Genomic DNA, 12609 nt, shown 5'->3' with positions numbered 1-12609 from the left:
TTGGTTTTGTTGACTGTTTCCTTTGCTGTGCAAAAGCTTTTTATCTTGATGAAGTCCCAATAGTTCATTTTTGCCCTTGCTTCCCTTGCCTTTGGCGATGTTTCTAGGAAGAAGTTGCTGTGGCTGAGGTCGAAGAGGTTGCTGCCTGTGTTCTCCTTTAGGATTTTGATGGACTCCTGTCTCACATTTAGGTCTTTCAACAATTTGGAGTCTATTTTTGTGTGTGGTGTAAGGAAATGGTCCAGTTTCATTCCTCTGTAGGTGGCTGTCCAATTTTCCCAACACCATTTGTTGAAGTGACTGTCTTTTTTTCCACTGGGCTCTTCCCTGCTTTGTCGAAGATTAGTTGAGTCTTCCCTGCTTTGTCGAAGATTAGTTGAGGGTCCATTTCTGGGCTCTCTATTCTGTTCCATTGATCTATGTGTCTGTTTTTGTGCCAGTACCATGCTGTCTTGATGATGACAGCTTTGTAATAGATCTTAAAGTCCAGAATTGTGATGCCACCAGCTTTGCTTTTCTTTTTCAATGTTCCTCTAGCTATTCGAGGTCTTTTCTGGTTCCATACAAATTTTAGGATTATTTGTTCCATTTCTTTGAAAAAAGTGGGTGGTATTTTGATAGGGATTGCTTTGAATGTGTAGATTGCTCTAGGTAGCATAGACATCTTCACAATATTTATTCTTCCTACCCATGAGCATGGAACATTTTTCCATTTCTTTGTGTCTTCCTCAATTTCTTTCATGAGTATTTTATAGTTTTCTGAGTACAGATTCTTTGCCTCTCTGGTTAGATTTATTCCTAGGTATCTTATGGTTTTGGGTGCAATTGTAAATGGGATCAACTCCTTAATTTCTCTTTCTTCTGTCTTGTTGTTGGTGTATAGGAATGCCACTGATTTCTGTGCATTGGTTTTATATCCTCCCACCTTACTGAATTCCTGTATGGGTTCTAACAGTTTTGGGGTGGAGTCTTTTGGGTTTTCCACATAAAGTATCATATCATCTGCAAAGAGTGAGAGTTTGACTTCTTCTTTGCCGATTTGGATGCCTTTTATTTCTTTTTGTTGTCTGATTGCTGTGGCTAGGACTTCTAATATTATGTTGAATAGCAGTGGTGGACTGCTATTCAGTTCAGTTCTTTTTAGCAGTGAATAATATTCCATCATCTGGAAGTGCACTGTTTATTCATCCACTCACCTACTAAAAAAATATCTTTGCTGTTTCCAAGTTTGGGCAATTATGAATAAAGCCAGTATAAATGGGTGCAGAATTTGTATGGACATAAGTTTCCAACTCCTTTGAGTAAACACCGAAGAGTATGATTGCTGTATCATATGCTAAGAGTATATTTAGATTTGTAAAATAAACAAAAAAATCCCCCCAAAAACAAACTGCCTTTCAAAATGGCTATACCATTTTGCATTCCTACCAGCAATGTGTGAGAGTTCCTATTTTTCCATATCCACTCCAGCATTTGGTATTGTCAGTGTTCCAGATTTTGGCCAGTTTAATAGGTGTGTAATGGTATTTCATTATTGTATTAATTTACATTTCCCTGATGACATATAAGGTGGAGTGGCTTTTCATAAGCTTATTTGCCATCTGTAAATCTTCTTTGGTGAGAATGTCTGTTAAGGCCTTTGGTCCATTTTTTAATAGGATTGTTTGTTTTCTTATTGTTGAATTTTCAGAATTCTTTGTATATTTTGGGTAACAGTTCTTGATCAGATGTATCTTTTGCAAATATTTTTCCCAGTCTGTGGTTTGTGTTCTAATTCTCTTGACATTGTCTTTTGCACAGCAGAAGTTTTTAATTTTAATGAGGTCCAGATCATCAATTATTTCTTTCATGGATTGTGCCTTTGGTGTTTTACATAAAAAGTCATCACTATAACCCAAAGTCATCTAGGTTTTCTCCTATGTCATATTCTAGGATTTTTTAAATTTGCATGTTACATTTAGGTCTATGATCCATTTTGAGTTAATTTTTGTGAAAAGTGTAAGACCTGTGTCTATATTCTTTTTATTTATTTACTTTTTTAACATGTGGATGTCCAGTTGTTCATTGAAAAGACTGTCTTTGCTCCATTCTGTTGCTTTTGCTTCTTTGTCAAAGATCAGTTGACTGTATTTATGTGGGTCTATTTCTGAGCCCTCTATTCTATTCCATTGATCTATTTTCCTGTTTTTTGGCCACCAATTGTCTTTTTGCACTCAATGTTTTATTTTTTTAGAGTAGTCTATTAATACATATAGACTGAGTAAAGCATTTTGTCTGCAGTTCAGAATACTATTGTATAACCTACTAGTTTATAAACCCATGGACTTTAAGGGTTTATCCAGATTTTTGCTTTTTACAAACTATATTATCTTTGATAGATTTCCTTATGCATATGTGAGACTTTCTCTAGCACTTTTATAACCTGTTTATAAAAATCCATGGACTTTTAGGATTTATCCAGATTTTTGCTGTTTTCAAACGGTATTACCTTCGATAGATTTCCTTGTGCATATGTGAGATTTTCTCTAGCACAGGGGTTCTCAACCACGTAAACCTGGTGAAATCATCTGGAAAGCTTTTGAATACTATATATAAATGGCAATTCAGTTTGTCTCGAGTAGGGCATTGAAATATATTAAGAACATCCTGGGATGGCTGGATGACTCAGTCAGTTAAGCATCTGCCTTCAGCTCATGTCATGATCCCTGGGTCCTGGGATCAAGCCCTGCATCAGGCTCCCTGCTAAAGGGGGAGCTTGCTTCTCCCTCTCCCTCTGCTTTTCCCCCACACCACTCATGTGATCCCTCTCTCTCTCTCTCAGATAAATAAATAAATAAATAAATAAATAAATAAATAGAATATTAAAAAAAAAAAATCCCAGGTTTTCCTAATGTGCATCCAGTCTTGAGAACCACTACTCTTGTCTAGGACAGTGCTTCTCAAACTTTAATACGCATGTGAGTTACCTAGAGAACTCATTAAATTGCAGCTTTTGATTTAGTAGATCTGGGCACACCTGAAAATCCACACTTGTAACAAGCTTCCAGGTGATAGAGAACCATATTTTAAAGCAACAAGGCTCTAAGATATGTAAATACTTAGAAATGAAATTGTAGTGATATATGTGCATCTTCAGTTTTATTAGCTGTTTCCAAATTGTTTGCAGATTTATACTATTTTCATCATTGTATGCTATTTCATTTATAGATATCCTTATCACCTTGGTAGTATTTAATTTTTAAAATTTTACCAATATTATGAATTTGAAATTATGCTGTTTTAACTTAAACTTTCATAACTACTAATGAAGTTCTACTAGTTAAAGTGGCCGTTAAAGTTACCTCTTTTATGAATTTCCTATTTATATCCTTTATCCATTTTTTAAAGATTTTTAAAAAGATTTTATTTATTTATTTGAGAGAGTAAGTGAGAGAGAGAGAGACAGCACAGGAGCAGGGGCAGAGGGAGAGGGAGTGGGAAAAACAGACTCCCCGGCTGAGCAGGGAGCCCGATGCAGGGCTCGATCCCAGGACCCTGGGATCATGACCTGAGCCAGAGGCAGACACTTAACTGACTGAGTCACCCAGTAGCCCCTCCATTTTTTAAAGATTTACTATTTATTCATTTTTTAGAGAGCACCAGAGAGCACCCATGCGAATGGGGGAAGGGGCAGAGGGAGAAGGAGAGAGTATGGTAGGATAAGTTCCTCTCTTTATTTTTCTTACTCAAGGTTGTTCTGGCTACTCTTTGTCCTTTACCCTTCAGTATTAATACTGAACTAATCTTGTAGAATTCTGTGAATAAAAATGGAAATTTTAATGTAATTTTATCAAATGTATAGATTTATTGTGGGAAGAATTAACACGTGTTTTGTAGTCTAGATAAATTCTTAGCAATTTCATCAAATTCAGGAGTATGCTACATCTCTTGAATATTCTACAAAGACTATTATATTATATATGATCAATGGCTTTTTTGGACCTTTCTTTCCAATACTAATACTTCTAACTTATTTCCTAATCTTATTGAACTTGTTAAGAATTCCAGTACAATGTAAAATAGAAGCAGTGAAAGTGGGCTTACTTATCTTGTTTCAGGTTTAAGGAAATAAGTCTAACACTTCATAATGAAAAATAATGATCATTGTGAATTCTTTATAGATCCTTTTAGTCACAGTATGAAAGAAACTTTCTATTTCAGGATTGCAACTATTTTGTTATAGTGTTTCTTCTTATATAATGTTTTCTCTATATCTATTGACAAGATCATAATATGTACTTCTTCAATCTCTTCTGTGACATAGTAAGTTAGGATATTGTTGAACAAAATCCCCAGTCCAGGAGTAATGCAATATATATATATTTTTTTTCACTTGATGGGTTAATATTATATTTTTTCTGTGTTCATAAGTGAAATTGCTTTTCTTGTATAGTTCTTGTCCATGTTTAATATCATATTATATCAGTTTCATAAAATTAATTGGTGATGTTTTGGGGTTCCTGGTTGGTTCAGTTAGTTGAGCATCTGACTCTTGACTTTGGCCCAGGTCATGATCTCAGGGTCATAAAATTGAGCCCTGCGTTGGGCTCTGCACTCATCTGAGGGTCTGCTTGAGATTCTTTCCCTCTCTCTCTGCCCCTCCCCCTGCTCGCATGCATACGCACTCTCTCTCTCTTTCTCCAACAAATAAACAAATCTTTAAAAAATAGAATAGAATAAAATGAATTAGTGATGTTATTATTTTCAGGAGTAGGTTATATAATAGCAATTATTTCCTTGCATTTTCTTTCTTTAATCTTCTTTTGTTATAAAAATACATAAAGTTACAAAACATAGGGATTAATTCCTTAAATATTGGTGGATCTCTTTTAAAAAACTGGCCATATTATTTATTTCTTGCCAAAGAGCATCCAAATCAGTTGTTCATTATAGGCAGTCTACATTATCTAGAGACCAGTTCTCTGTGTTGTATTTCTGTCATCTTCAATATATGATTTTCAATTCCCAAGGCCCCGTACATAGCTGTGTAGGGGAAAATAACATGGAGGATCATCAATGGGAAGTTTTTGTGGGGCAAGTCTGAAAGTATCACACATCACTTCTGCTCACATTCTATTGTTTAAAACCCAGCCATGAATAACAGCAGGGGATACTGGGAAACAAAATCTAGTCATGTGCCAAGAAGAGGAAACCAATTTGGTGATCAATTAGCAGACTTACTACACCCACAAAGGAACATATTGTATTTCCCTGCTACAAAACTTTTTTCTTTCTCCTATAAATTTTATTTAATTCCCCTTTCTACAAAGTATCATGCAGTAGTAAGCACATGACTCAGTCATTTAAGGTACCATTTGAGTGTTACCACTCTCAGCCTGATAGAAACAATTTGATATTAAAATCTTAGCACAATGCTGCTGACTTCCTACCAAAAAGCACAATGTTATATACAGCTGGTGACTCTGCTGTCATTTGGTACATGTTTTCTACAATAAAATAACTGACTGGCAAAAACCAACCATAGTCACTGCTGTTTTTGCAGTATGTTTGAAAGGCAGGTGGTCATCCCATCTCTGGAGATTAAAAGCAATTCAAAGATAAATGTCGAAAGAAAGGAAAAACCAGGGCAGAAAGTGTGTGGGTTTAGGTGTTTGTTGAAACAGGATGAGAAGGGCTCTTATGTTACTCATCAACTGAGAAACATATTTCCATCTGTTTACACTAACTCACTGATCTGGATGCATCACTGTGACTGCTGTAATGCACACAATCTCAAAAAATGTGCTTCAGTTTAAATGCTTGATGTAATAGTCATATTATTTTGGCAAAGGAATATATAAAATTGGTCAATGGAGTTTTCAGAGAGCACAGAATAGTCTCTTTTTTCCCCTACAAAGATATTAATCAAATGTTCTTTCCATGACAAGAATCCAACAAGAGCTTACTCAGGCCTATTGCGTTTTAAGCACAGAAAGGAAAGAGGAAATTGCCATTGATCCAGGCCCTTAAATGTGTCCATGGTGTGTTTTACTTGGATTTGTTTCTTCTTCGGTACACAGTACAGCAAAGGGTCAAAGAACACATCTGTTCATTAACATTACATAATAAAATTTTTTTAAAAAATGTAAAAAAAATGAAAAATCCCAAGAGTCTATCTGACCCAAGCACCCACTCAATGTAGTAATCCTTTCTTTGATTCTATTGTTCTTCCACATTCTCTGAGACTCTTCTGATGACAGGGAGCTTGCATTTTTATAAAATAATCTTTTTCAGTATGAGGACACTTTTTGTTTGGTACATACTTCATTATAATGAACTTAAATCTATCATTTTCCTGTGTACTGGAACAAAGTAGAATAAATTCATGGATCAATCAAAAAATTGTATTTCCTTACATTTCTTATCTTTATATAAACATTTTTAGCTCCTTAAGTTGTGTCTTTACATGGTACTGTGTCTGGGCACTTTACTTTTCTGAATGACCTATAATTGTGAAATAACACGCCAGTGTTTCACTCTTAAATTGTAGAGACTATAACTGAACACATGACCCTTGATACAGTTTTATCAATAAATATGCTTCCAAGAGTTTTACCCAGATTGTTTAAAATTGAGGAAAGGAAGGGGCCAAACACAGATTCCTATGGTACTCCTCTAATAGTCCCCCCATCATACTGACATGAATCTACCCATCAATATTAGTTGTAGTGGCTTAACCAGATAGGATTCTTCCTGACCATGTGATCTCCTTGTCCACACTTCTCCATTTTATTGCTTAAACTATCGTTAACAACTACCAAATGACTCCTGAAATATATATTTGCACACACATTCAATATGTTCATAGAATTATGAAGTTAGTTAACCTACCCAAAAGGTAAATTTGGTTATTTTGATATGGTTAAGCTTGCTCTTCATTTCTCTCAACCCTCAAAACAAAAATTTAGTATACATTCTACCCTTCCAGTATAGTAGTATCTGTGAAAAAAAAAATAGTTATGATAGGTATAGGCAAAACTATAGAATGAAAGAACTACTGTTCATTGAGTAGATTATTTGAGTTTTCCATTTTTCAGAAAGAAGAGAGGATTTGGCTTATTTTTGGAAGATTTGCCAAGTGATAAGACTGGAGTGTTCAAAACAAGAAAGTTCAGTAGATAGGAGAGGTAGTTCCAAACACTCATGCCCAAGGGAATATACTTTTCAGTCTTAACTGCATTTTTAAACTCTTAAAAATAGAATAGGACATTATCTAGGAAGCCAAAATAAAAATGCATGATACTTTTCAACTGGGATATGAAAATATGTGACACACCTAGTATCTTGGAGAAGCTAAAATAAACCAATGTTGTTTTGTTTTTTTTTTTTACTTAATACCCCGAGGAGTAGTTTGTGCACAGTGTCCTTTAATTCACAAAGGAGAAGTGGTAAAATATTTCTGTTCCTCAGAATGTAGTAATGAATATGAGGGAGAATAACTTTTTAATGAATGTGTTAAAGACTAACTCTCCAAGTAAGAAACATTAGAATAGTTGAAAACATTCTTATTCAGCACTTTCTGAGCTCTTACGATGTCCAAGTATGATCCTATACAGTACTCAGGGATCAATAGAAAATAGTTCCTGTGGGCACCTGGGTGGCTCAGTTGGTTAAGCGACTGCCTTCAGCTCAGGTCATGATCCTGGAGTCCCGGGATCGAGTCCCACATCGGGGTCCCTGCTCAGCAGGGGGTCTACTTCTCCCTCTGACCCTCTTCCCTCTCTTGCTATCTGTCTCTCATTCTCTCTCTCTCAAATAAATAAATAAAATCTTTAAAAAAAAATTTAAAAAAAAGAAAGAAAATAGTTCCTGCATTCATATTACTTTTCCAGAAATATGTAAGAAATAAAAGAAATTTGTTCATGGTTTGAAAGCAAATAAAGGGTAAAACTTCAGTTGTGACCAGCCAAGCAGTTCAATCAACTATTGCAACCATGATGATGGTCTGCAAATGGACCATGATGTTTCCCTGCTCTGTGCCTTCATACATGTGTCATTCAACTTGGAATTATTCTAAAAATTGTCTTTGTATCTTCATCACCACCCTTCCATCTCCATCTGGGTTGGGTGAGTTCCGTTTGGATTTACATATTTTATGTACGTCTCTCCTATAACTTTATATAGTTATGTTTTTAATTTACCTCTGTTTGTTTCTTCCCATAATATATAAGCTACTGGAAAGCAGCAATTCTGTTTTATTAAATTTTAAATCACTAGCACCTATCATAGTCTCTGGTGCATAGCAAGTGAAAAATAAATACCTTCTAACCAAATGAATAATATATAAATCTGTATAGAGAGACCTTTTGAGGTTAGCCTTCCTATCATTACATTTCCTCCTTTATTATCATATTCTGGCATTAACAAAGGCATATAATGAGGTTACAGGATACATACACACATAAACAGGTATATCCAGTATAATATATGCCAACTATATAACAATATACATACATGTATATATTCATGCATATATGATTTTTATATATGCATAGGTATATATAAGATATATAACTCATTAATTATATAGGTTTTATATTGTATTCAAAACCAGTAAATGAAAGAAGGTCACCAAATTTCAGTATTTTTATATGGATCATCTCTATCTCTTTATCATAACTTTACAAAGAACTACCTATGGATACTTTCCTTACAAATGCTCATTAGACTAACACCTAGATACAAGACAATTTGTAATATTGAATACACTTGATGGAAATCAATGAATTAAAGAGACAAACCTTTTATTCAATGCCAAGAAAATTATGAGTATCTGAAATTTCCAGAGTTTTTGGGATTCATATTTAAATGTAAGTCCCAGAAGCTAGCCCCAGTATAAAACAATTTCTGGCAAGAGAATGACTTTTTTTCCAATGAATAATTTAAAATGCAACTTTTTCCATGTGAACTGTCTTATATCTTGGCAGTAGGCATAGTATTTCAATAATTTATACAATTTTGAATATAATATAGTTAATGCCATAAAAGCAATTTCTTTGATATTGAATTATAAGAGAATGCACTTAGGCCACTGTGACTAATGATCCAGGGGCCAGCAACATGGCAAATTACCTTTTAACCCAATTTTAGAAAGAATCTGTACATGTAACCATAGGACTGTGCTGAGATCTCCTGGTATATAGTCGCATAATAACACTTGGTTGTTACACTTTAAAAACATAAATAAAGCATTATCATAGAGAAAAGTGGTTAAAGAAACATGATAATTTTTAAAAAATAGATAGATGAAAATTATTTTGGTGGGAGCAGAATATTAATGAGAATCATGATTTTATTTTTTACATTTCTAAATAAAACCTATTCTCAGAATTTTTCCTGAGGCAAGACTATAGTCACCCTGCAGATCTAATCATGGTTATTCCATGACAGGTGAGCGACTGCACATTCGTATGATAATGTACAGTTTTTATGAGAAACTAAGCAATGTCATGTGAAAATAGATTCCTTGGGCCCTCCAAGGCAAATGAATAGGCTCAGGGCTTGCCAGGATGTAAGGCAGAAATGGCAAGATTATAACTCCATGACTGAATCCAGACCACACAGGGCTTGCAGCATATGGTCAGGATGTTTTAAGTATGTAACTCCACGGTACTGTTTACTTTCATAGGCCATGTAGATTTCTGTATCATGACAATTTTCCAGCATGTAATGACCAAGTGTCTCCAATAAGTGTCAAATGTTTCTAATTCCCATAATGGAGCAATTTGGGTTGATGCCAGAAGAAATTTACAGATATTTTAATGCGTGTATATGGTCAAAAAAAAAAAAAGAAAGAAAAAGGAAAAATTCATGTCTAAAGTTAGGGCAAACCTGGACTTCCATTTTCTAAATGGAAATTATCAGAGATCACTGCCCTCTTCAGATTGGTGCTCCCACCAGGCCCTATACTCACCGTGTAAAGGTGCACATTTTCTCTTGAACTACATTACTCACTCATGTTTCAGATATCTTAGTTTCTAGTAAAAGTAATCATGGGTTTGATCCTCACAGGAAGTTTCCTCATCTATCTTTGGAGTCTCCATTTGTTCCACTGTCTGTCTTGATGCAACACCACACTGTCTTTGTTGTACTGTTATAATAAATAGTAAGCCTTGAAGTCAGATAGTGTAAGTCTTCGAACTTTCTTTTTTTTTTTTTCAAACCATACCTGAACTTAGTGATTTTAAACAACTACGTTTATATATTTTACTCATGATACTATGATTTGGACACAATATTTGGAGTCTTACTGGGATGACTGGAAGAGTTAAGAGCCTAGAAGAGTTAGGGTGTTTCCTAGGGGCATTTTTGTTTCTGTTGTCTCAAAAGTTCTCCATGTGGGGTCCATGTGTTCTCTCCACCATGGTGGCTCCTGGGTGGTCAGCCTAATTATATGGCAACTCAGACCTCCAAGAGTGAGTGTTCTTAGACAACAGGGCAAAAGACAAATGGTACTTTATGATCCAGTCTTGGAATTCACACAGCATTACTTCTACCCAACTCTGTTATTTGAGATGGCCAGGAACCTACTCAAATTATAGTGAAGGCACTACTAAGACCTCACTCATGATGGAAGAAATGGTGAAGAATTGGGGGCCATGTTCTAAAACTGCCATATAAGCCAACTAACAAAATAGCAGGTGAGTGGGTGGAAGAAGAAATTGGGGAATGGACATGTAGAACTCTGTCCCATTATAGACCCCACTCCTGTCAACAACAAAAAAAGTCATTAAATTCTCAGTACATTACCCATAGTCAGTGTCCAACAAATATTAACCTTTGCTGTAGGTATCCTTTCGTTAGACATGTTTCCAATAAGAAAGGGAAGAGAACCACAATGCCCATTTTTGAATCCTTCTCCAGCCACCTTCTAGCTCAGTTTCTAGAGGATGTATGACTTAGAGAATGGGGCACTGTTTTCTGCCAAGGCTTAACATCGTTCCTTGGTGAACTTTTTGGACCGTGTGGAAATATCTGGGATCTATGCATAAATATATGCATAAAAAGGCTTAAATGAAATATATGAAACTATTAGTAGTGATTCTCTCAAAATGGTGAGATTATATTACACTGAGTGACATGAAAGCATTGGCAGCCATTTGTTTGTAACCACCAAAGGACAATTTTAGATGTTTCAACCCCATAGGTGATTTAGGTTTTTTTCGCCTTCACTCATATATTTTCCACATCTTTCCAATAGATGTGTACTACCTTCATAATTAGGGAAAAATATTATATTCAAAGAACAAAGACAGCAGAGTACTTCAGAGAAGGCATTATTTTTCTGATTGCACTGAAATGACACAGCTCCTCTGCAAGTACACAAAACAGCATAGCAGTGTTTACATATAAAAATCTGCTAAAACATATTTATTAAACCTCAGCTTAACAAGGAAAACTCATATTGAACCGGAACAGGCTTACCTCGTGAAATCGGGAGGCAGGTGTTACATTATAGCTCTATGAGACCAAGGGTAGACATTGGACTTTCTTGTGTTTCAAAAACACTAAAGCAAGCTTTTAGCTACTGGAAATATTTGCTAAGAAGGCAGCTGGGTTCTAGTATGGCACAGCTGGGCTGTTTTCTCTGGTTTATGTGGAGAATAATTCAGCGCCAAGGATGAGGCAAGAAAAGTTCACCCAGCCCATTCCAGAGGGCATTTGCTGGCACATTTTCAAACAGACCAGTGGAGCTGGCCACCAGGTTTATGGGAATAGCGATGATACTGGAAGAAGTTGCCTACTTTCCTCAAGAAAATTCCTGGAAGTGGTGTCATTAGCTAGCTGGGTTGGAATTTTTTAAAGTTCTTAAAGTATACTGCCAAATCGTTTCCAGGAAAAAGCTCATTATTAATTCTTAATAAAATGATATCATCACTGCAGATTTAAAGGTATGGAATAGGTTCCTTAAGAATTCTGCCTCTCTAGGTATGGACACCTACATTTGTGTGCTTTAAGGAATTTCAGTTGTGATGTTCTTCCTGTGTATTTTGTAACTATTCTCTACTAGGGAGAACGCTGAGTTAAGTAGGCATTGTGGATTCCCTGTGATATATGACTCGGCTGTAAATGTGCTCTAGCTTTCGTGCTGCTGCTGCCTGAGGGGGTAGCTGCTATTATGGTCCTGATTTTAAGCAGTATTTTATATCTTTGAACCATCCAAGTAAGTGAAGCTGAAGCTAGCCTGAGGTACAGCAGGGATTTGAACTCTGGTGTATAAACACTCATGTGCAGAGGCCAGCTATTGATCCTCTAGCCAAAATGAAGCAAAAATAAAAATCTTTAGAGTCCAAAATATTGAAACTCTGGTATAACAATGCTGTATTTTTTGCCTTCAAAATGTTTACATAGCAGGTGGGAAAGTTGCCATCAACCAAAAATTTAAAAATCATTAAATAAATGTTAAGCTACCAGAACTTATCCTTTCTAAATCAGTGCCCTTTATTCTTTTATCACATTTAACCCTCATGTATGCTAAGCCATCTTATATAACCTATACACATGTAAGAAATATGAATTTCTTTTGCCATGGAAAATCTATTTAGCAAATACACCTTTCTTCAGTGAGAA

General features: G+C 35.4%; 1 protein-coding gene across 1 annotated transcript in view; it reads left to right on the top strand.

The window, feature by feature from the left end:
• Nucleotides 1-12609, top strand: part of NEGR1 (neuronal growth regulator 1) — a 797662-nt gene that overhangs the window by 435863 nt on the left and 349190 nt on the right. The window lies entirely within an intron of this gene.

The sequence above is a fragment of the Leptonychotes weddellii genome, chromosome 4 (genome assembly GCF_054177405.1).
Source record: "Leptonychotes weddellii isolate Sample4059 chromosome 4, ASM5417740v2, whole genome shotgun sequence".
Lineage (NCBI taxonomy): Eukaryota > Metazoa > Chordata > Mammalia > Carnivora > Phocidae > Leptonychotes > Leptonychotes weddellii.
Note: the sequence above shows the minus strand (reverse complement) of the source record. Positions and strands in the feature narration are given on the sequence as shown.